The sequence below is a fragment of the Ictalurus punctatus genome, chromosome 27 (genome assembly GCF_001660625.3).
Source record: "Ictalurus punctatus breed USDA103 chromosome 27, Coco_2.0, whole genome shotgun sequence".
Classification (NCBI taxonomy): domain Eukaryota; kingdom Metazoa; phylum Chordata; class Actinopteri; order Siluriformes; family Ictaluridae; genus Ictalurus; species Ictalurus punctatus.
The window spans coordinates 15,332,971-15,358,938 of record NC_030442.2 but is presented as its reverse complement, the minus strand read 5'-3'; the positions used below and the strand labels follow the sequence as shown (position 1 = coordinate 15,358,938).

Sequence of the window (25,968 nt, the reverse complement as noted above, 5' to 3'; positions counted from 1 at the left end):
ATTCATATCCCAAACCCCCCGCACATCAGGACCAAACAGCAAGGTAGAAGATTTATTTAACTGTCCGAAAGATCTTTAACTGTAGATATTGAGTTCTTCCACACAGATAAGGTACCGAGTTTGGCATGATTGATCCTGGCCGATGACAGTTCCAGATATAGTAACTCAAGTAGAGAATGCATCCAATGTTTAGCTGAAACATCACAGGAGGGTTTCCACCGCTGAACTAATAGTTTCTTTCTGACAGTCATGCCAACTAACCAAAATCTGCAGTCTTTTTAACTTAAAGGAAGTTGAGAATCATTATTCAGCAATAAAAGAGCAGGGTCTTTAGGGAAACGTAGCTTTAAGACATTGTCCAGAACATCTAACACCATATCCCCAAATTTTCACTCATTCCCAAAGCATGTGCATCGATGTGCCCAGGTTCCCTAACCACAAAAATTACAGTAATGGTGGGGTGACATGTCATATTCGTGTGGTTAAACATGCTCCGTAGATCATTTTTAAATGGATGAACTGATGATTAGGATTCGTAGATGTATGGAATGTATTGCCCCACACTGTTTCCCAGTTAATATTTCGATTAGGAGCAGCCAGAACCGATGACATTAGATTTGCCTTAGGGAAAACATCTGTGTGATGGTCTGTGAGACAAAAATAAATATATGAAACAGTTCCTTTGCTTGGCGCATTGACAATACATTTGACTACCGGATGAGTCTAAAAGTTTGTACCCCAAGGTACCTTATGGGCTTTTAAAGCCGAGTGTAGTTTAAGCTAAAGAAATCAAGTATTGTGGGAAATCTTCAATCTTTTAATTAGTTCTTGGAAATCCAGGATTGATTCCTTTCCTTTTACCTCATCTACGATCATAATACCCTTTATTACCCAAGACGGCTGTACAAACGGGTGTCCACCAGTAAGTTCAATTCAATTCAATTGTATTTGTATAGCGCTTTTTACAATAGACATTGTCTCAAAGCAGCTTTACAGAAATATCAACATGGTATACAGATATTAAAGGTGCGAATTTATCCCAACTGAGCGAGCCACTGAGTGGCGACGGTGGCAAGGAAAAACCCCCTAAGATGTTTTAAGAGGAAGAAACCTTGAGAGGAACCCGACTCAGAAGGGAACCCGTCCTCATCTGGGTAACAACAGTTAGTGTGAAAAAGTTCATTATGGATTTATATGAAGTCTGTATGGCGTTAAGAGCAGCCGTAGTCCCAGCAGTCTGGAATTAAAGAAGATTTGAGCTCCATCCAGAGGCAGAAAGGATCTGGATCTCTAGTATCTCCATAAATTCGTGTGGGGCTCGGCGAAAGGAGAGAGGGAGAAAAAAGATAATTATGACTGCGAAGTAGTAGAACAGAATCTAGTCAGGGTAGGCTTGAGTAAACAAATACGTTTTAAGCCTAGACTTAAACACTGAGACTGTGTCTGAGTCCCGAACACTAATAGGAAGACTGTTCCATAACTGTGGGGCTCTATAAGAGAAAGCTCTTCCCCCTGCTGTAGCCTTCACTATTCGAGGTACCGTCAAATAGCCTGCAGTACCGTCAAATAGCCTGCAAAGTAAATTCTGATTGTGCCAAATAGGTGTATGAATATGCCATGCAGTTTTACAGTAATTGGAGAAGAAGCTTCTATCTTGATAAATGTCTGGAGTGTGTAGAATTTTGTAATAAGCACTTCCTATAGAAAATAATGTTAATTAATACATTATCTAACAAACAGGTATTAACATGGACTTAAGGTGGTTATTGTTCACACATGAATACTCATAAGACTCACATCGTAGTTAAGGTTAGCTCTTCATTAGTCCATGATTAGTACATGCCTTAACTCTTCATTAGTTCATATTTAGTACATATTAATTCAGTGCATTAATTAGTGCATGGTTATTCATGTACTGTTATTGGAAAGTGACTTTACCCTCGACCTTAACGGTTTCATAATAGTAACAGATTAAGTAGTAGAACTTTTTTAGCCCTATCATGGTCCGGTATTGTGACCAGTCGTAACTTCCCAATACACTCATTAGCTATATATCTGTGCTATCTATATCACTCTGTTTTTTTACACTGCTCACCCTATTAACTCAGCAGACACGGTGTATTCACTACACAGTCATTCTCTTCATCCATCCATGGCAGTTCCGAGTGACAGATGGCTTTAGTATTCTGTTCATGCCTGCACTGCATGAAGCTCTGACTGTAATCAGAAAGCTCCCTCTAAGCTTATTCACTGTGAACGAAGAGCCTGATCCATCCACTCGGCTCAGCGGATAAATAAAAGAGTTTAGCCTGTGGCCATTATGAAAGCATAAACCCGGCGAGCATTTCTGCAGGTGATTAGAACAATGATGGCGAGATACAAAGAGACAGTGAGTGAGAGATTGAAAGCGATAAACAGAGAGGATGTTGTTTTACACTGTGCTGGTAAGTACTGAACTTAGCTGAAGTGATGTACTTGAGGGATATAAAGAAAAGTGTAGGCCAGATTGATTACTAACAGCGTGTCTGACACGAAGAGACAAGATGTCATGGTGTAACAAATGTCTGACAAGATCTTTCCTCACCTCCATTCAGTACAATAAACACAGATACACAAGCGTGAAGCATGAACACAGTGTTTCACTATGTTTATATTGTACACTCTACAGACGGAATATATGCTTTAAAGCTGAATTTATATCACTAGGGTTTTAATTACACTTATTGTTATTATTAGTGTTGTTATTATTATTGTTGTTGTTGTTGTTGTTGTTATTGTTGCTGTCGTTGTTGTTGTTGTTGTTATTATTGAATCTTACTAGCATTTTATTTTAGAGTATGGTAAGGCCGTAGTATTTAATTTCCGTAACCATGTTGTAATTACAAATACTTTTAAATGCAATTTTAATCAGCTTTAGTTAAAACATTATATATATAATATGTTATATATTATATATATATATATATATATATATATATATATAAATATATATATATATATATATATATATATATATATATATATATATATATATATATATAACGTTATATATATCAGTGCTGTTAATTTCTCGAATCTGATTGGTTAGAAGGTGTTAATTAATTTTCTATAACAGCTTCTCTGACAGTACTTCCAGCTGCAAGGTGTATATTATTGCGCTCATAATTCTAAATAATGTACATTATCGTTTCTAGTAACGATTATCTAGTAACAACCTACACTTGTATGAGACTTATATGGAATGAACAGATTTTTTTAAAAAATTAAATAAATAAATAATAAGTTTGTAATCATTTCTTTTTGTGAGATGAAGCATTTTTGGAAGGAGTCTCCAGTGTCAGCCCTTTTTTGAGCACAGGATTTCCAACACAAGGAAAGGCTTTGCGTTTTTCTCTGTAAGACGAGAAGATGCATTTCTTTGTCTTATTAACTTCAAGTGAGACAAAAAGGAGACGTGAGCGACGGAACATCAAGAGGAACTTGTTTTATGGACGTTCCACATCATTAAAAGTAACTAACTATAAATGAATTTTAAAAAAATATACATGTTTTTTTCATTAATAATGCTTTTATTGGAAAATAATCAACTTCATAGTGGGGATGTAAATACGCCATACACCACACACCACCTCTGATTATTTTCCTCTAACAGCACACCACATTGAGTTTTATTTCTCACATAGCAAACGTTTAACAATGGATATGTTTATAGAATTATTTCCCTTACCTGAAAGTAAATAGTTATTAATAAAGGCATCAAATCATGGAATTTCACATCAAGCCTTGATATACTGTAGCTGGTGTTTCCAGGTTGTAAAGTGTACCATGTTTACAAATGATTATTTGTTCAATTTAATCTTTTCTTGCATTGTAGCACCAGGTACTACTTACTGTGTAACACATACAGTTGTCACTAAAAGGTAATATGTACTTTCATGTCAAATTCCTCACGTATAATAATAATATCAGTATTCAATTGTCTTCATTAATACCTTTTATATGAAATTTAATTTCAAATGAAGCAGAAAATGGTGTTTATGTCACGTGTACATGGTCATCGTGATCTAAATGAACAGCTATCAAACACTAACAGCCACCAGGGGTTAATACAAACTGACACTCCGCCTGTTATATTTGGGTGTTCATGATTTTTTTTTTTTTTTACCCCCATAACAAAGGAGCTGCTAATGCAATAACATAAGCAGTAATGAGTGTTAGTCATTAGAGATGCAAATCGTTCTGCTGAACTCCACTGAGACAGCAATCAGCACAACATTACACAAATATAAACACATTATCCCTCATTATAGAGCAAAGGCAGCTTTCTGACTCCATCTCTCTCTCTCTCTCTCTCTCTCTCACACACACACACACACACACACACACACACACACACACACACACACACACACACACACAAAATGGACCTAATACAGCTGGTTGCCATGGATTCACTGGGGAAAGAGGGAGAAAAACTGAGAGTATGCATGAATAAAATAAACATGGACTCTGTGTGTGTGTGCTCAATGCAAACATATGCGTCCCTGTTTTTCCTCTGAGCTTCAGCACATTGTACATGCATTCTGAGATGATCTAAGAGGACATAGGTAATGTAGTTTCGGAGCCCAAGGCCACAAATTTCCTACATCCAGTCACATCCACACCGAATAAAATATCACTGATGGTATAGGTCAACTAGATCAAGGGTACTAAAACAGACATGGTCAGTAAGGTCACCATTTTATAATGACCATAAGCATAAGAACATTAGTGTTTATTTTTTTTAGATGTAAATGTAAAGACCTTTGAACTAACTGGTCTGTAAACAAGGCATAAAATTTGCATGTAACGTGGAGTAGGCATAAAGTCAAACTTCAGACCATTTCCATGATAATTGTTTTAAATATTAGCTAGCTGATCGCATTGATTGATATGCATGGGTTCTTATCTCAGTCATAACATTAAAACCACCTCCCTGTGTAGGTCCGCCTTGTGCTGCCAAAACAGCTCTGACCCGTCAAGGCATGGACTCCACGAGACCTCTGAAGGTGTGCTGTGGTTTCTGGCACCAAGACGTTAGCAGCAGATCCTTTAAATCCTGTAAGGTGTGAGGTGAGGCTTCCATGCACATCCAGCACATCCCACAGACGTTTGATCGGATTGAGATCTGGGGAATTTGGAGGCCGAGTCAACACCTTGAACTCTGTGTCATGTTCCTCAAACCGTTCCTGAACAGTTTTTGCAGTGTGGCAGGAGGCATTAGGTGGTACGTGTCAACCTAATTTCTGTACTTCAATTGGAGTCATTGATTGTTATCACAGAAATAGTTTTAGCCTCAGAAGCTCCTCCCACAGCGAATCTAAAATCTGTTGTGCACTTATCTGGCTACAAGCTTCAGAATCCTAAAGGCTGAAATCTGATAGAAGCTCTTTGAGAGTTTTACAATGTTTACAGTGTCAGTCAAGACAAGTCTTCCTGTAAAAGTAGAAGATTCTTAGCCACATTTACTGACAAAATGTAGCGACGCTCTAGTGAAAGCTAGAAGTCTGGTGTATGAGAATTCCTCTTCTTCTTCTTCTTCTTCTTCTTCTTCTTCTTCTTCTTAATGCAACTCATTCTGTATATTCAACATTAACTAACTTATGTTATGAAAACTCGACCTCAAAAATGGCAAAAAATACTCTTAATGATGTTTGTCTCCTGTTGGAATAAACAACAGGAGTCAGTCGAGTTATTCCAGATATGTAATGAAACCATATTCCTTCCTTCATTCCTGCATTCACTTTCAGTAAGGAAAACTGGGCATGAGGCAGGAAGACACCCTGGAAATCCATTGCAGAGCACCAATTCACATAAACTCACACCTAGAAGAAACTTCAAGTCACCAATCCACTTATCAGTGTGTTTTTGGTAGGTGGAAGGAAAGTGTAGAACCTTAAGAAACCCAAATGGTCACAGTGAAAACATGCAAAATTCCACACAGACAGTAACCTGAGCTCAGGATCGAACCGGTAACCCTGGAGCTGTGAAGCTGCAATGCTACCAACGAAATTGTGGTTTTAATTGACTTATCTTGGCAATATCTTTGAAATAAGATGTCAGATTTTCAACCAGGAATCGAAATAGGTTACAACAGTGTATCGATTCAGAGGGAGTTAGAATTCTCAGGTCTCTCCAGCATCAGCATTGCCAGCAGCTACACTGAGCAATTAGACGAGACACATGATAATAATGTGTAAACATCTTTGTTTAAGAGCTTTGGCTGGGCTCAACCATATTTTCCCCCCGAACAAGCCCTCCAAGAGGCGAGCCCAGATCAGCGAGTATAACCAAACATCACTAATCCCTTAATTACTGCACCATCAGAGCCCAGTAAATGCCTGATTAGGAACAGCTGCTGGGCACTTTTGCCGTTTTCCTCTCTTCTCAGTGTGAACATTAGACTACTGTAGCACTCGCTTGAAGAGTGGAGCACGGAGGAGTGAATGATTGGCAGTGGGAGATAGAGAGAAGAGTAATGACAGCCAGCTGAGGAAAAAGATTGCCAAAAAAAGTCAGAAAATGATAAATAGAGAGGCAGAGAGAAATGTTGAGGAAGTGCTGACAGATTTTCCAGTCGTATTCGCAGCACTCGAGACGTCTTGTTTGTTGCATCATAAGACACAATGTTTTTGCCACACTGATGAAGATCAGTCCCAAAAGCCAAAAATCATTCACAACTTTAAAAAATAATTTGATGTTACATCTAGTGAAGAGCTGGATACCGTGTGTCAGAGTGAAATCCAAGCGTGCATTCATTTTTATTTTGTACATTTGACTTGCCTGTTCTTCTGTTATGACTTTCCACCTCACTTCAGCTCAACCAAGGCTGACAAATTTCAAACTACTTCAGCTGTTCTCGGCAAACATAATCACACTGGCCGTTATCGATCAAAGCTGCATAGAAATGAATGCACATGTGGCTTGAGCACATGGGACGACGTGAACAAATCTGCAACTGATTCACGAAGCACCAATAAAACGAGTAGTGATCTGAGCACAGATCCCGCCCCTCTAGTCCTTATTTACATATCATATACATACGACACACCCGAATGACCCTCATATACATCTACAGGGTGTCCAAAATGTCAGGAACCAATGACAGTAAAACTACATGTACTTCATTTTCTATTTATTATTCACAACATATGCTTTACATGTTCACCCTACACATTTCCTCAGCCGCTGTATCACGTCTTTGCGGATTTTGCTCAACATATTCCCATTGGTTCCTGACCTTTCTCACATCCTATACGTTGCATGAAAAAACACGTCCTAATTTAGACAGACGTTGCACTAGTGAGCCAAATAAATGGAGACCATTCAGCAGACTAAAGTTATACAAGATCCACAGAAAGAGTAAATAGAGACGGGTTTTTTGGAAGCCAAAGAAAAGCACTTGAAATAAAATAAACTGTTAACACAGTTCCATCGAGGTGGTCCAAGAGATTTGATTTTGGATGTGATTTGTTTATACTGAAAATAATGGTATCATGTAGACAGCTAGGTAATTGTGTTGTTGTTATTCATCTCAGAACTCGCAGTTGATCAGTGTTAACAAAAGCCATATTTCGTTTAAGCTTTATTTATAACTAGAGTCAAGTTGCTATCCTGAACCCACAGCAGGTGCAGCTCGAAGGTCTTGGACAGACTGTACAGAGTGCCAAGCCTCACAAAAGGTCCTGCACAACATTCTACCAAAACAGAATACTGAAATTAATAAAATCACATCTGTTGTATGGGCGCACGGTGGTTTAGCGGTCAGCACATTCTCCGTGGCCATATGTGTGCGGAGTTTGCATGTTCTCCCCGTGCTGAGGGGGTTTCCTCTGGGTACTCCGGTTTCCTCCCCCAGTCCAAAGACATGCATGGTAGGCTGATCGGCATGTCCAAAGTGTCCGTAGTGTGTGAATGGGTGTGTGAGTGTGTGTGTGATTGTGTGCCCTGCAATGGACTGGCACCCTGTCCAGGGTGTACCCCGCCTTGTGCCAGATGCTTCCTGGGATAGACTCCAGGTTTCCCATGACCCTGAAGAGGATAAAGCGGTATAGAAGATGGATGGATGGATGGTCGTCTGTTGTGTTTTAGTGTTTATTAGGAAATTTTGGTATAACTTTAATAAAAGCAAAAAAGCAGAGATATCCAGGTGTCTGTGAGTGGCCTGGTGGTATGTGGTTTGTTTGTCTAAAGCTCCTCAGTCTACTACAAAGCCTTAAATCTGACAGTTGAAGGACTAATAAGGAAATAAAGATCCACTTCTGCATTACAAATGACATGTTGACTCTAGTGGCAGCTGCTGGCTTTTAAAATAGAGGAAGAACAGATCTCTGTTATTGAAGGTTTATCTGTTTTATCTGTTTTATCTGTTGGTCAGGCTTCCAGTCGTTCCTCAGAAAGAGTAATGACTGAAATGACTTTTCCAAAATCGGGTCTACAAAATTAGTAGTGTTGGTCTGCTAGCAAGCTCAGTTTCACTGAACAAGTACCGACTGATCGTTATCTAGAACTATAAATAAACCAAATAATCAAACATAAATTTATGCTTACAATTTATTTGCATTGTTTACTCATTATGATAAAATAACAAGCTAAAGCAGTTGTGGAAAACAAAGCTTTACATAAAAAAAAGTTATGAATTATGAATACTGACTGACTGCTGCAGAGATGTCAGTCATGTTCATTACTGTTTCAGTGATTGGCAGTTGGCTATGAGGTTCCGCCCCTTTGAGAGAGCTCCCAATAATCATATGAAGAAGCTGCGCATCTGGGCGGGGCAAGCCAAGAACGCACTGCCCATGTTATTTGTTTTTGATTGTGTTTGATTTCGAGGAGGCAGAATTCTATATCTAACAATATACAACATAGGTAACATATATAAAATAGCTAACAGTAATTAACTGTTTTTTTTTTTTTTTGTTATCCTTTCTGTCAAATTTTGTGCTGCAAACATCAATGACAGCTTTAACTTGTAATTGCTGGCAAGTAACCATGGTATCCGCGGGATGATCCACGGCTAGGTGTGCGTTACACGATGTCAATGCACTCCGCTTCACGTCAGGTGGTTCTTTCCCTCCACGTCGTGCATTAAAATCGTGTAACGTACATCTAGCTGTGGATTATCCCTCATGTATTAATACTAAGTTTGATTATGTAATTGATGTTAAAGCATTTTGCACTTATGCTCAAATTATCACGTGACCAGATGTGAGTTTGACACAGATATGGCAGAGATGAAACTGATAAATGAATAAGCAAGTTGGATTTTGTACAGGCTGAATAAGGGGCATCTAAATCCAATAAGTAAGGAAATAAACGTTCAGAAGCTGCTATGGAGGAAATATGACATTACCGTGAATTAGGAGTGTGAATAAATTCCATTTGGTTTTCATGGTGCTCCTGGTGCAGGGTGCATGAAATTGTTTAAAAACTGGCACAGAGACAACATCCTGATCTAAAGAGTTCTGTAAGGCCTTCAGAAAAAAAAGATTGTGGATGCCTACGAGTCTGGCAAGGGATTTAAATAGATCTCCAAATGATCTGAAATCCTCTATAAGGAAAACCATCTACAAATGGCAGAGATTTCAAACGACTCCTAATTTGTCCAGGACTGGCTGTCACAGCAAATTCAGCCCAAGAGCAGACCGTCTGATGCAAAAAGAAGTCTCCAAGAACCCCAAAATTTCATCACAGGGTCTGCTAGTAAGTTTTGCAACTGTTGGTGTCAAAGTGCATGCTTCTACAATCAGAAAGAGATTATAAAAGACTGTGTTAGGAAAAAGACTTTGCTGTCTAAGAAGAACATTAGAGCAAGACTACAGTTTGCCAATGAGCATATAGGCAAAGACCAGGCCTTTTGGAATAATGTGCTCTGGACAGACGAATCAAAGATAGAGTTGTTTGTTCAGTGCCAAATATGTCTCCTATTACTGTGGCCCAAGACAGCTTTTCAGGAGAAGCACCTCATACCAACTGTGAAGCACGGTGGTGGAAATGTTATGGTTTGGTGTTGCTGTAATGCCTCATTAATGGATTCAACTATGAATTCTGCATCATATCAAAGACTCCTTGATGATAATGTGAGGCCATCTGTCTGAAAGTTGAACTGAAAGTGGACCTTTCAACAGTATAATGATCCTAAGCACACGAGCAAATCCACCAAGGAACGGCTCAAAAAGAAGAAATGAAGTGTTATGGAATGTTCTAGTCAAAGCCCGGGTTTGAATCCCATTGTAGTGTTGTGCGGGGGATTTGAAACGGGCAGTACGTGCAAGAAAACCCTCAAACATCTTGCAACTGAAAGAATATTACATGGAAGAGTAATTTCCCACAAGCCTGGTGGGCAATTATGCAAAATGCCTACAAGAAGCTATTACTGCTAAAGGGGGCAATACTAGCTTCTGAGGCCAAGGGTGTACTTACTTTTTCCACAGAAGAATAGCACATCTATTCATATTTCAGTTGAATAAATGATTGAAAAAGCTGTTTTTCCTTATGGTTTTGTTCAAGTATATCAACTACATTAACAGGCACTGTCGCAAAGATGGTCTAATGTTTGCTTGTCCAAATATGTCAAAAAATAAAAGCTAACTCACGTTGCCTTTGTTTTACGTTGCATTTCGTTTGAAGATCTAAAACTATTCACAGACCTTGTATATATATATATATAGAGAGAGAGAGAGAGAGAGAGAGAGAGAGAGAGAGGTGTGATGTAAAGGTGCCAATATTAATGGCATCACTTCTAGTATATTATCACATATTTGTGAGACATGACACTGTTTTCACAAAGTTCTTCTCATTCAGAATGCCCTCTGGTGCTTCTCTAAAGCTTTTGGCGACAGCAAACCATTTAATGGGTTTTTGAGCTGTCAATCCACAGGGGTCAACACTCGACTCAGGCAAGCAGCTATTTCAATGTACAGCTTGTATCTCTCTCTCTCTCTCTCTCTCTCTCTCTCGGCCTCTCTTTGATGTAGTGTTAGACAGGAATAATGCTTTTCATATGAATGTGTGTGCGAAGACAAGGCAGATGTTACGCATTTCTCCTGCAGCTATCAGCCTGTAGGGAAATCTGAGAAACTACACACGATAAAATTAAAGTGCTCCTATTTCTGAGAGAGAAGGGATTGATAAAAGACGGAGAAAAGCACCATCTTGTCGCTTGGTTTTTAGTGCTTCACATCTGGACTCGTTTTCATAAACATTGGGAATGTATTTATAATGGATCAACATTGTTCCTGTTCCGACTCTGGTGTACTGTTTTATTTAAACGGTATAAAATCAAACAGTAAAACAGTGTGAGATTTTTGTTGTTGTTGTTGTTGTCGTCGTCGTTAAATGAGTTGAAATATGCCGTTAATGCTAGCAAGCAGCAGATGTCCAGACACTTACTGCTCGCATTAGATTCAGTTCAAGCTGAAGGCGGTGAAGACACGGCAAGGAATGAGAATGGTTGCCTTTATATAATAAAGCTCATCAAAGAGTCGATAAAACATAAATAGATTTCAGAATGAGTTGAAATGTTTATAATGTACTGTAGTAGTGTGCACAAATAACATTGTTTTACACGTCCGTCATTGTGCCAGCAGGTAGATTTAGTATTCGCACATTTTATTGACGCTTAATTATTACGAACTCAGATGAAATCCAACTCCATTCTCTTAATTTATTTTTTGTTTTGGTTTTTTCTTTCTTTTAAATCCTTAAAATTTCTTCTGATCACCCTGTATTTATATTCCATTATATTCACTTTACACACTATTTTGTCACGGCTCCTGTGATCACATTTTAAAACAATATGTTTTAAAGCTTAACCTGAATTTAAAATAATAATAATAATAATAATAATAATAATCTGTCAAAAGCACACAGGCAGAATAAAGCTTCTTTAGCTCTCTAATTAGCCTTTTATGCCTTTGTATTAGCATAATAATGATATGTAATTATGTGAGCAGGCTGTTCAGTCATTTCAACCCGGTATGCGTTTGCATTGTTTTAATACATTGAATACAAGAAGAAGAAGAAGAAGAAGAAGAAGAAGAAGAAGAAGAAGAAAAATAAGAGATTAAACTATACCTGGTAAATGAGTACCATTTATGCAAATGCGTGCTCTGTTAAAACTATTCTTACTTGTGTACACATAACTGACAGGCTTTAATGTTTTAAATAGGATTAATTTATATCTAATTAATACCATAGTAATCCTCCATACCATTACGGATCATAGGCGCAGGGAAGAAATAGGAGTCTATTGAAACACCGTGCTTTGCATAAGTATTCATATTTGTAGTGCTACAATCTGGGACTGAAATTAATTAATCTGGAATTTTACACAATATGGCATGCTGATGGTGGAGAGCCAGAGTATATCCTGAGGACACTGGGACAGACAGAAGTCTGAGCTCTGGACTGAACCGGGGGGCTCAGGAGCTATGAGACGACGGCGTGCTGCTATAATACTGCTACGCAGCACCTGAACAAATTTCTTAAATTAAGACGAGATTAAAAATCCAATTACTTCACTACAGTATCAAGTGTCTCAAGTTTTTATTTCACTATATATATATATATATATATATATATATATATATATATATATATATATATATATATATATATGTTTACTTTCAAAACAGATTATTTAGATGCTATAGATTTAATTTTTTTCCATCAGACAGCTTCAGGAAGTTCAGGAAGTAGAAATCTAAATTTAATCGCTGTAACTACGAAGAACGGCTGACCGACGGAGCCCTTTACGTGCAGTCAGGTCCATAAGTATTTGGACAGCGGCACAATTTCTTAATTTTGCCTCTGTACGCCACCACGATGGGTTTGAAATCGAAGCAGTCGACTTAGGGATGTGATCCTAATCCTGATAGGAATGATTAGGCTGGTTTGTCCGAATACTTTTGAGCCAGAGAAAATGGAGGGGAAAATGGCTGCAATCCCTTAACGGAAGCAACGGATCGGAGGAAGAAGAAGGATGTTTTAATAATGATGCCTATCACTACATATCTATCTGTTATGAATTATGCGTCATATGTAACTAGCTAGTTTGTATCAAGACAGCTAGCTACTAGCATGGAAGCTGATTTGAGCTATAGCGCTAGCTATAGACTAATTTGCCATCAGTATCCAAAAGTGTGTGATTTAAGAGTGCCTGCCATGAAAAAGGACATTTTACAATCAAGTTATCCAAACATTACGATTGTGGGAAGTTTTGGTTTGTAAAAAGATTTAATCTGAAGTTTTCATGGTGCTATTGGAATGTTTTTGAAAACGTTCCTACAACCTTATCGCAACATTTATCATGTATAAGCAATCGCTCAGGGCCTCTGAGCTGGCGTATAGTAATAATATGTTATCTCAATAAGCAATAGAAAGCTTGATGGTTGTTAGCACAGGGTTGAGGGGCACGTAGGACGTTGTCTTGGGCTTCTAAAGGTTCAGTAAAAGCCCTGGTTGTTTGAAACCCAACCCTGACATTTTCACAATGTTAGTTTTGTTCTAACAGGGGAAAGTTGCATGAGTAGCATTGTAATAACATTGTAGAATTTTCATTATCATAACATTCATACAACCGGCTGAATACTTACCGGAATGGTCTTAGAACCTTCTCTACAAGCTAGATTGATGACCAAAAATCAGGAAAATCAGGAAAACAGCATGATCGTTAACGATCATCGCACACGTCTGCTATTTCCCATTGTGCACTATTCATCCGGTCAAAACACAGTGAATAGAAAAACACAGAAAGACAATCAGATCGTGCAATAGGTCAGCTATTAGTCAGCTGTCGTGACTAATCCTGACGATTTTGTTTGAAATAACAACGCGACGGAGGCTGTAATCAAAGATATGTGTGTAATAAGTGTAAATATGCAGATCTTCCTCACACAGTGTTTTATACAGTCACTAATGTACTAGAGCAGTTTAGGACTGTATAATACCTTCTAAACAGACCGCGAACCGATGATGGAGTGATCCATGGATAAAAACAGACAGACAGAGACACACACACACACAGAGAGAGAGAGAGAGAGAGAGAGAGAGAGAGAGAGAGAGAGAGAGAGAGAGAGAGAGAGAATACAAAATGCCAGTTTTTGCTCTGGGGCTGATTTTCATGGTCGTCATGGCTCTGCTCTTCAGTAGCTCTACTTGATAACAAGCTGTCATGCTATGCTAGCATCATTTCCCAGCATGCCTTGTGCTCCTCATTACAGCTCTACCAGCTTTCCTTCACCACACATCGAGACCAATAAGCTTAATGATATTGTAGCGCTGGACTACACTAATCCAGCTAATAGCAGGTCGGGTTTCGTTAGCTTCAGGCTGGAGTGTGAGGATGTGTTCTACCTGCTGCTATTTAAAGCACTTTCTTTCGTCGCTAGTTCATATTTTATAAGAGGGCGGTAAATTATCGGCATAACAGAGCAGAGGAAAATCCGAACCCGACTCGATACCCTTCATAATCTGATTGCGTGCGTTCTTTTATCTCGGTATAATAGAATGAACTGAGATATTTATGATTGGCCTCTAATGGATTCCCCCCCCCCCCCCCCCATCCCGCTTGTTCTTTATGAGATGAGAAGAAACGTCCTCATTGCACATCCTCTCATGTCAGTGTCGCCGCTTGCATGTCAAAACAGGCTCTTCATACAGAGCAGATCTCTGGCCCGGGAGATATTTTAGCGTAATTGCTGCTAATGTACTGGCCGAGCACTTGATTCCTTTTAGAAGGGACCATTAATGTTGTTCCCCTCCATCAGGAGAGTAAATACGGAAAAGCTTTAATGACTGTACAAAGTGTTCTTTCTGTATGTCTGTGATAGCAGCACAAAGCTGTGCTTAACTCTGGTGCACGTGTGCACACACACACACACACACACACAGTCATTAATTTATTTAAAATTGCCCATGCTCTGTCGGGGCAAACTGTAAATTAACCTGTTCTCATCTATTAATATTAAATATTGAATGCTGCAAGTTGGGGGGGAAAAAACATGCATACATATGCTATGCCTCTCACACACACACACACACACACACACACACCTAAATTTAACCCTAATCTTAATATCTCAGTAACTAAAAGAACATCATAAATATACATCAATAATAATGATAATAATAATAATAACAACAATAAAAATATAATAATCATCATCATCATCACATATAAAACAAACATGGTGGCTCAAGTGCAAATACAGTTGCTATGCAGCACACACACACACACACACACACACACACACACACACACACACACACACCTCTAAATCTAACCCTAATCTTAATATCTCAGTAACTAAAAGAACATCATTAATATACCTGAATAATAAAATTAATAATAATATAATCATCATCATCATCACATATAAAACAAACATGGTGGCTCAAGTGCAAATACAGATGTGCTCCAACATGACACCCACGACACACACAAACACACAAACACAAAACACACCCCGCAGCCTTTTTCATGCCGTCTCTTATCAAAACGTGGTATTTTGCCCAATCCACATTTACAAAAGGCAGAGATGATTTAAGGTCAGAGTGACACAACGTCTTGAATGAATGACATTTAGAATACGTTTCGCCATTTTTCTCCATTTGCTCTGAAAAGACTTCTGCCAGGCTGCTCTCGGGCAAAACAAATCTGCGAGATGAATAGCTGCACCTGCTCTCTTTTGCTCCACCAGCTTTCACATGATTACACAGCAGCTGCCAGAGAAACCGCATTCACTCACACTCACCTTGAGATGCACACACACACACACACACACATAGAGAGACATACACAAGAGTAGCACACATCATGCGTGTACACAATACAGACACGAGATGAGAAAGAACACAGAACAAGTACATGGTACACAGTGTTTTATTCACTTACACACAGACGTGTAGACACAATGAGGGTCTCACACACACACACACACACACACAAACACACACACGTGTAGTTAATAATCTAGATCTGTAAGAACCTCATTTATTTCTCATGGCTAAACCCAGCACTGTTAAATGCTCAATTCTGATTGGTCAGAAGGCATTACTTAATCTTCTTTCACACTAGGTTTATATTAATAAGCTGTATATTTCTGTTATTGTTTCTATAGTAACAGATATGTCAAATGGACTTGTATCGTGGACATGCCCTGCAATCTAATACTAATCATTCAAAATATGACGTTATTTAACAAAGAACAAAATGATCATTGATATGCTGAAGTTTTCTGTAAGGAGACATTTATTTTACATTAATAGGAGTCTGCAATGTCAGCACTTCCTAACAAGTTTACTGCCAGCGGAAAGTATTCGGGACAAGAGAGAGAGAGAGAGAGAGAGAGAGAGACAGAGAGAGAGAGAGACAGAGAGAGAGAGAGATAGTATGAGGTGTGTGTGTGTGTGAGAGAGAGAGAAATAGTATGAGGTGTGTGTGTGTGTGTGAGAGAGAGAGAGAGAGAGCATGAGGTGTGTGTGTGTGTGTGTGTGTGTGTGTGAGAGAGAGAGAGAGCGAGAGAGAGAGCATGAGGTGTGTGTGTGTGTGTGTGAGAGCGAGCGAGCGAGCGAGCGAGAGAGAGAGAGCGAGAGAGCACATGATGTGTGTGTGTGTGTGTGTGTGTGATGGAATGACTGCTTTCCCCAAAATGATAACTACTGGAACTAATCTTTCACAGAGCTTTCACAACCAAAAGCAACTCTAAACGGATAAAAAGTACTGTTCTTTAAGAAATGAAGAATTGTAAGAGGAATGAAACACATGTACGTGTGTGGACGTGTTGGAAAATAAACAACTTTGGGGTGGTAATAGCAGCTCTTCTTCACAGCACCCTGTCGCTGATCATTCTCCTACAACACCACACAGCCGAGAGTTTTATTCCTTCCATCATTACACAGATCATACTCAACACCGTCTTCTTTAACGACGTGTAGGGGAAGAAATCTGGTGTCACACACATCTATCGTTTATTATAAAGAATTTCTTTACAGTTCAAAACACAGGGGTGGGAAGAAAGAAAGTATCATTCCTTTAGTACAGTAAAGTAACTAAACTTCCAAACACATTCATTCGTTCAGTGAATTTTTTGCCATCGTTCATGCATTTGAGTAAAAACGCCTGGAGTCTATCCCAGAGAACTCGGGGCACAAGGTGAGGGACACGCTGGACGGGGTGCCAACCCATTGCTGGGCACATTCACACACTACGGACAATTTAGAGACGCCAATCAGCCTATGACACATGTCTTTGGACTGGGGGAGGAAACCGGAGTACCCGGAGGAAACCCCCGAAACACAAGGAGAACACGCGAACTCCGCACACACAGGGCAGAGGTGGGTTTTGAACCTCCTACCCCGGAGGTGTGAGGCAAACGTGCTAACGTCTCCTCACCGTGTCCCCCATGAGTAAAAATCCAAAGTATAATTGCTTATTCAGATCCCTGAATGATCTCTTCATGTTTTCTTTACGTGATTGGGTATAAAAAGAGAATCTTAGAGAGGCGGAGTCTTTCAGAAGTAAAGATGTGCAGAGGTTCACCAATCTGCGACAAACTGCGTCTACAATTTGTGGAACAATTTCAGAATAATGTTCCTCAAGGTAAAATTGCGACGACTATGAATATCTCATCATCCACGGGACGTAATATCATCAAAAGATTCTGAGAATCTGGAGAAATCTCTGTGCGCATGGGAGGAGGGTGAAAATCAATACTGCATGCCCGTGATGTTCGAGGCCTCAGACGGCACTGCGTTAAAAACAGACATGATTCTGTAATGGAAATCACTGCATGGGCTCAGAAACTCCTCCAGAACTCGCTGTTTGCGAACACAGACCACCGAGCCATCCATAAACGCTGGTTAAAGCTCTATCATGCCAAGAAGAAGCCACATGTGAACATGATCCAGAAACGCCGCCGTCTTCTCTCAGCCAAAGCTCATTTAAAATGGACCGAGGCGAAGTGGAAAACTGTTCTGTGGCCAGACGAATCGAAATTTTAAATTCTTTTTGGAAACCATGGACTCCACATCCTCTAAACTAAAGAGGACTAAAGAGGAGAGGGATCATCCGGCTTTTTATTAGCACTCAGTTCACAAGCCTGCGTCTCTGATGGTATGGGGGTGCTTTAGTGCCTATGGAATGGGCGGCGTGCACATCTGGAAAGGCAGCAACAATGGTGAAATGTATATACAGGTATTTGAGCAACATATCCTTCCATCCAGATTCCATCCCATCTTTACTTCTGAGAGACTCTGCCTCTCTAAGATTCTCCTTTTTATACCCAATCATCTTACTGACCTGTTCACAATTAACCAAATTAGTTGCACAATGTTCCTCCAGCTGTTTCTTTTTACTAACGCTTACTTTTCCAGCCTTTTCTTGCCCCGTCCCAACTTTTTGGAGACGTGTTGAGGCCAAGAAATTCAAAATGACCTTTATCCTTCCCTTAAAATGGTACATTTCCTCAATGTAAACATTTGATACGTTTTCTATGTTCTATTGTGAATAACATACGGGTTTCTTTATTTACATTTTACACAGAGTCCCAACGTTTTTGGAATTGGTGTGGTACATCCACTGGAGAGAGAGAAAGAGAGAGAGAGAGCATGAGAATAAAAGAAACATAAACCATGATAAGAAAGTTAATATACAGCTTAATGGTGATTAAGGTCATGGCTGTAATTATAGAGCAGGACAAAGAAAACTAAACGAAATACCTTCCGTCAGACATAATTTTACACTCAGCCCCTGAAGAAGTGCCTCCGTGGAATAGGATGATGAAAAACCCTCTTCTCCTCTAAAGAAAGCGCCTCTAATAGTTTCCAGACTATCTCTGGCTCTGCCTAAAATCCTTTCTTATTGCCCTGTGAAGCAGATCTAACCAGCAGTGAGCTGAAGCTCATCACACAGAGTCAGACTTCACTTCCACGTCTCGTCCACACCATCATATCGGGCCACTACAACCCACATCCTCCAGGACATCTATTAAAGCTGATGTCACTCAGCGCTGTCAAATGAGATGTCAGTCAGCGGCCTTGCTCCGATTCCGTCCCACCTGAAAACCATCCATTCTGCAGCCATTAACTCATCAGAGCCTCATTCTGGCCAAACACAACCGCTGAGATAACGGGCCATTTGTGCCTGCATATTAATTAACTGATAATGAGATAATAAAGCACGCACTCTCTGCGGCAGGTGTGTGTTCTGATCAATCAGCAGAGAAAGAGTGTACTTTCGTTCATCCAGAAATTAAAAAGCTATTCATCACCATTTTTTGGTGAAAAGTGATTCACATTTATCTAATCAAAAGCAGCTTGCATTTGTATAATAGTCTTTTTTTTTTAATAGGAAATTTCCCACTAGACTCTGTGTGTGTGTGTGTGTGTGGGGGGGGGGGGGTGTGGGTGTGATAGAGCTGTGCAGAATTGGTTGTTTCATTCGAGCTCGATCGTGTCTCTGCTAATAAATCTAAACCATGAAATTCAAGCAGATTTACTGTTCTGTAGAGGGAGGAAAGTTTGCAGGATTGTGGTGGAGCGATGTTGCCCTCTGCTGGTGGTTTTGTCAGTAAAACAAGAGTTCTGGAGACACCTGGTGGACAGTGGAAGTAATGCAGGCTTGTCGTGCACTTTTAATCAAAAACTAATTTCACCAAAACTCATTTATCAATAATTCATCATATACTAAATGTCCATGTTTTCATGTAGTGATTTGAGAAGGGGGAAGGAATGCTAACAATATTGCTTTTATTATTACATAACTGATAACAGCTGGATTCTCGTTATAAGATAATAGAACACATTTGGTTTTTTCAATGTCGATTATTTATTTTGGCTAATTGAGCATTTAGACACTAGGTGTAGCACGTCTAGACAATTTAACACATTTAACACAAGATATTTGGAGTTATGTTTTTAAAAAAAAAAATGCTTCTTTGTTATTGAGACTCAAATCAGAAAAATGGTCACACTGTGTTGGGATATTAAAAGTGAAAAGAGTGCAAATTATATCAGTTCAAAAGTTTTCATCTCCCCTCTTAAATATGTCTCCTAGGCATGTATGCCCAGCATTTCCCTTCTACATCTTTCGCATCCTTTTTTGAGGTTTTAAATTCTAATAGTAACATTCACCACACACCGACGTCAACCTCTGCCTTCTTCACTTCTTTTCAAAAATAGATTTCTGTTGATTTATCCTGTTGTCTTGTTGCAGGATACACCCACATTTCATATTTAACTTCTTCAAATTCTCTTTCTTTCTAAAACCTAGGTACACTGTAATTGTTGTAAAATGGGAAAAGGGGGGTGGTGCAAAATTTTGTACTGGACTGCATCTATAGGTCTTGGGGATCCAGGATCTTCTGGATCTGAGTGGATCCAGGATCATCCTCCAGGTGTGGAGAACTTTATGGAGTCTGCAAGAAAGAGGAGGGGCAAAAAACATCATCAGCTGTAAGAGGGAAAAAAGTCAAAAACAAAAAAAAAAAATCAATTTCAAAAAACAGTCTCGCACGCATGTATTACAGACGGACATTTGTGTTGATCTGGGCAAGTTTTCACATGGTGTTACTTTGAAAGCATTTCTAATGTTGCCATATATTACTTTAGTATTATTATTGGTATTATTATTAGTAGTATTAGTAGTAGCAAAAGTAGTAGTGGTAGTAGTAGTAATAGTAATAGGAGTAGTAGTAGTATTGATAGCAAAAGTAGTATTAGTAGTAGTAATAATAATAATATAAATAGGAGTAGTAGTAGTAGTAATAGTAATAGGAGTAGTAGTAGTAGTAGTAGTAGTAATAGTACTGGTATTAGTAGTCATAGTAGTAGTAGTAGTAGTAATAGTAATAGTAGTAGTAGTATTAGTAGTAGTGATAGTAGTAGTAGTAATAGTACTGGTATTAGTAGTTATAGTAGTAGTAGCAGCAGTATTAGTAGTAGTCGTAGTAGTAGTAGTGGTAGCAGTAGCAGGAGTAGTAGTAGGTAGTAAAAGTAGTCAGGGACATGGTGGAAAGCGGAAAACATGGAGGAAACCCTCACGGACACGAGGAGAACATGTGACACTCCACGCAGACAGAAACATCAGCTCAGGAATGAACCCTGGAGCTGAGGTAATCTGTTGCACCATCATGACACCCAACATGAAATCACCTTACATTAAAGGTTCAGTTATAAACTGTTTATTAATACACAGATTGATCGGAAATCGCTGTTAATACCGTATATTAACTAATACAACAGTAAACATTTTTAAATATATCAAGTAATTTGAAAAATATTAGAAAATTACCCAATAACATAACCCCGATGGCCCGGCGTTGGATGGAATACATGGATGGAAACTTCATCTTACAGCATTTTTCAAACTATGATCTCTTTTAACTCCTTAAATGCTCAGGGTTATTATTTTTTTATTGACTTGTTCCCCTTAAAAATTATTATTCAGTAACAACCAAGAATCAATCACTAACCCCAACTTTTAGAAACAAGGGCTTGACCTGAAAATGGTCAACTTTTCTGAGCCTATTCTGATCAGGGAACCCTGCTAAGGTTCTCCCAGACAGACAAAGAACCAAAGAACTCTAGAGAGTTTAGACTGTACAGTAATACTAATAAGAAAGCTACTCACTCTTTTAGGGTTTGTCAGGGGGGTTCTTTGCAAAGCTTCCTCACAAAGTTCTACATTCTAAGGGTGGGATCTTTAAGGGTTCTCCCAGAACAGCAACCGAAGAACCCTTGAGGGTTTTATGTTTACAGTGCATCTGTATTCTGTAAACGATGAAGCCAGAGAATGTTAAAGAAGAATCTCACCTTAAAAGTAACGCGTGCAGGAGAAACGTCATCAGCTCTCGTCGTTCCCGGCGTCGTCGGCATCGTCCCCTGCTTTCGAGTTCGCATCTCCATCGTCCGACCCCTTCGAGTCGACGTTCTCGTCGGCATCCCCGATGGTTTCTGCGACCTTTACGACTTTAAGGGATTTACTCGCGCTACACCCCATGGTGCACTCTGAGAGAAGCTCTTGCTGTCCTGAACAGGGTTAGAAGATGAACGAGTCAACAAAAACTTATATGTCATGCAAGACGTCTTCAAACTCTGGCAGTCTGATGATGTTTGACGGCAGGAGGTTTCTGGAGCCTAAGCGTTTGAAGTCATGAGTAAAGTAGTGTTGCTTCGGCACTGTTGTGGAAGGAGGGGAGATGATTCCTATGACTACAGAACAGCGTTCCTCCTTGGTCTCGGGTTACGCGGTTTTGTTTGACTCGGATGACAGCCAGCTTATTGTCGTTCACTCGCCAGGCAACGCAGGTTGAGATTTACCCGTGTGGCACGCATAGCGACGGTACAGTTTTGGCTGTCAATCACTCTGCATTCATAGCAACATAAGCAAGAGGTCAAATGATGTTAATTCAAATCTAGTCTCTCTTTTTAGGGCCTTTTGAGGTTTAAAGAGTCAACAACACTGACACGATCACCGCTACAAGACAAAGTTTATTGTTAGTACGCACTTTGGGCACTTTATTTTTTACAGCTGATTTATGTAAAGTTTTAGAATCCTGCCTCTTCTGGTAGAAAAACGCCACTGCAAGATATTTTTTAACTGGGTTGCACTGTGGCCTTTTCCACTACGGGGATTAATCTGACAGTTCCGAGTGCCAAGTTAATACACACAATACACTCATTGTTCTTGCACAATCTGATAAACATGGTTTTAAAACGTCACTAAGGTCATGAACTCCTATGAGGGAAAACTGGAACGTTGCAAGTCAGAGACTAATCGCTAAATTCCCTTTTAGCACAGGCTTGTCCGGGCTGGAGTTATATAAACTTCTCAAAACAATAGACGTGTTTACCCACTCGAACACACTACCGCTATAACACTCACTATTACAGGATGAACGCCTATTATAAAAGTGTCTGTATGACCCAAAACCAAAATATTCACAATTATTCCAATTCAACTCGCAACTAGCTAGTTTACACAGCTGGTTTTAATCTAGGCAAACAAAAATACCATCTCTAAAATTCAAAAATATATATTGAAAACAAAACAAAAAACAATCTGAAATAAAATAAGGAAGGACAGAATAACATGACAGACGGTGTGGTTTATACTACAGTAATCCACACTGGGGTGGTGTGATACGGCCTGATCCGTAGTAACCATTACAACGTTTAACTTAACACAGAACCCAGAAGCACCATGACTGGCACAAAGCACTGACACATGTTGTGACATAAACGTCTCTTAAAACAACAGCAACGAAAAAACCTTCACATCAACAATCATACGTTTTTCTCGGTTAAATGAGACCATGTTTTTAAATCTATGCATGATTATTTTACATCACGTGGAGCGTCCGCTGTACAAGTCCTTACAAGTCCTTGTGTATGAGCTGTTGCTATAGAAACAATTATGTATTAGAACAAGTGCAATAATAATAATAATAATAACAATAATAATAATAATGCAATAAATAAAATAAAGACTTCATGCTTTAAATCCCACCTCTGCCCTCGTGTGTGTGGAGTTTGCATGTTCCCCTGGAGTTTGCAGGTTTCCTCTGGGTACTCCGGTTTCCTCCCCGAGTGTTGCAGGCTGATTTGCATTTCCGAATTATCCATAGCGTGAGACCGTGCCCTGTGATGCTTTGGCACCCCATTCAGGTTGTCCCCCGCCTCGTGCCCCGGATCCCCTGGGATAGGCTCCAGGCTCCCTGTGACCCTGTGTAGAATAAGCGGTATTGAAAATGAATGGATGGATGGATGGATGCTTCATAATCTTCATATGTATTATTTAGCAAATCAGACCGAAAGCTCATCTATGGATGATGGAGCAAGCTGACTGCCTGGATACATCAATCAACAACCTGCCTTTATTTCAAGCACTTATTATTAATAAAAGCAATTTTTCTAGTGTTATATTATGGAATGATCAGATGACTGGTCATTGCCAGGAATCTGCTTTATCCGTAATAATCCATAACCTTAGCAATCTTTTGAAGACTCGACTTCTTAAACACTTAAAACGGAACAAAAAATAGACTCTGACGTTAAGACTTTATGACCAATGTTGTTTTTTTTTTGTTTTTTTCAGAAAGTGGGAGAAAGGTTTTAAAAGATATTCAAAAAAATAAATACATAAACAAAATATGATTAGGTTCTACATGTTTGAGTTCTGTGAGCACCGAGCCAAGGTTGAGATCGCAGTGTACAGGAACTGTGAGAAAGAAAATAAATAAAGTCCAATTGTAGTTTCTACATGTACAGCTGAGTACAAAAGTTTGCACACCCTTAGGACAAAAGGAACGTGACAAAATGTCGTTTATAGTAAAACACCGAGACATCAGCTCCTTCATTATCACAAGCTGAAACATTTTTAAACTTTAGCACAACCAGATTAGCTACGTTTGCTAAACTTGCTGTTTTGGATGTTTGAGCTCCAGAGGTAAGTACAGGGTTTATAATAACTTCACATTTATTTATTTTTTTCAAAGCAGCTTATGAACGAGGCAGAATGCACGCAAAGCAAGAGTTAGTTTCCACCAACAGACCAAAAACCTTTATCCATTTAAAAAACTTCTCTCTCTTATATATATATATATATATATATATATATATATATATATATATATATATATATATATATATATACATACACATACACACGCACACAAATCTCTCACACACATACATATAAAACTATAAATACAAAATACACACATGATTAGCTTTTTAATAGCCTTCTCATAATTAATACTCAATTCTGACAACCTGTCTAATTAACCTGTCAATCAATTAAAAAGTGTAAGACCGTTGTGAAAAATATAAATAAAGAACTCATAAAACTGTCAAATAAAAATGATGTATACTTCAGTGTAAAGTTTCATTCTGCTATGAGTAAAAAAAAAAAAAAAAAAAAAAACAACAACAAAAAAACAACAGACAAACCAAACTTGTATATTAGGGTGTGTTACCTGACCTGAAGATCAGTGTGTGCGCACGGTGTGATTATGAAGTTTATTTTAACACTAAAATCAGACACCGCGAGACATTTCTAATCTACATTCTCCATCTGCATCTACTCATGATCACATCTCAGTACAGCCAGTCTGCTCATCTCTGCACAATTACACCACGTAATTAATGTAATTATTAGTCACAGTGTGTTACTGTGTAATTGTGTGTACTGTTTCGGGTCTCTGCAGTACCGAGCTCTTATTAGAGTGTGTACACACACACACACAGGTTTTATATTGCACTTGTCAAACTAGTTACACCTCATATATTGTGTTGTGTACGCGCTCTTGTGTTGTGTGTATGTCGTTGCTCCAAGGAACAACACTGGGACAGTTAAACTGACTTGAACACCGAGCCCCCATGTGGTTGAATGGAGTTACTGCAAGGGTGAGTCTCAATCTACTCCCTAAATCATGGATCAGTATATGGTGTACAGGAGCCGGGGTGCTGGTAAAGACCCTGGTACACTACACATTGGGAGACAGATGACTTTGAATTTCCGGCAACATGACTACGTACACGCGTTGTAAAACGTCAGCATTTGTCACCTGGGAGGAACGACATCTTTCCGACGTTATGTCATATAGATGTGTCGGCTTAATCACACGTTTCTGTCATGGTACTTTGAGCAGGATCGGAAGCTCGCTTACAGCTTATAATTCAAACTTGCGACCGAGACAGCCCTTAAAATGTCCAAGTTATCTACTGAACTGGGGAGCTGGTTGAGACGCACCCAGTATTTGCAAGTTTTTCATGTAAAGCAGTTATACAAGTGAACTAATAAATTGTCTAAACAGCCAACATAAAAATAAATAAATAAAAATAAAAATACCCAACCAGGGGAAATTGTTTTACCCTTATATTACATTCAAAAATTATGTCTGCCATTACCAAACCTGTGTGCAAAAC

General features: G+C 39.0%; 1 long non-coding RNA gene across 2 annotated transcripts; it reads right to left on the bottom strand.

The window, feature by feature from the left end:
- Positions 1-19,848: 19,848 nt before the first annotated feature.
- LOC108259265 (uncharacterized) lies at positions 19,849-24,607 on the bottom strand. 2 transcript variants are annotated; one of them, XR_008393681.1, is made up of 3 exons: positions 23,549-24,607; positions 21,853-22,068; positions 19,849-20,456 (listed from the first exon to the last, which is right to left on the bottom strand). It is a non-coding gene; the product is annotated as an uncharacterized LOC108259265 (long non-coding RNA). The 2 variants fall into 2 exon arrangements; XR_001810864.3 differs by lacking the exon at positions 23,549-24,607 and having other exon boundaries at positions 21,853-23,528.
- Between the last annotated feature and the right edge of the window lie 1,361 nt (positions 24,608-25,968).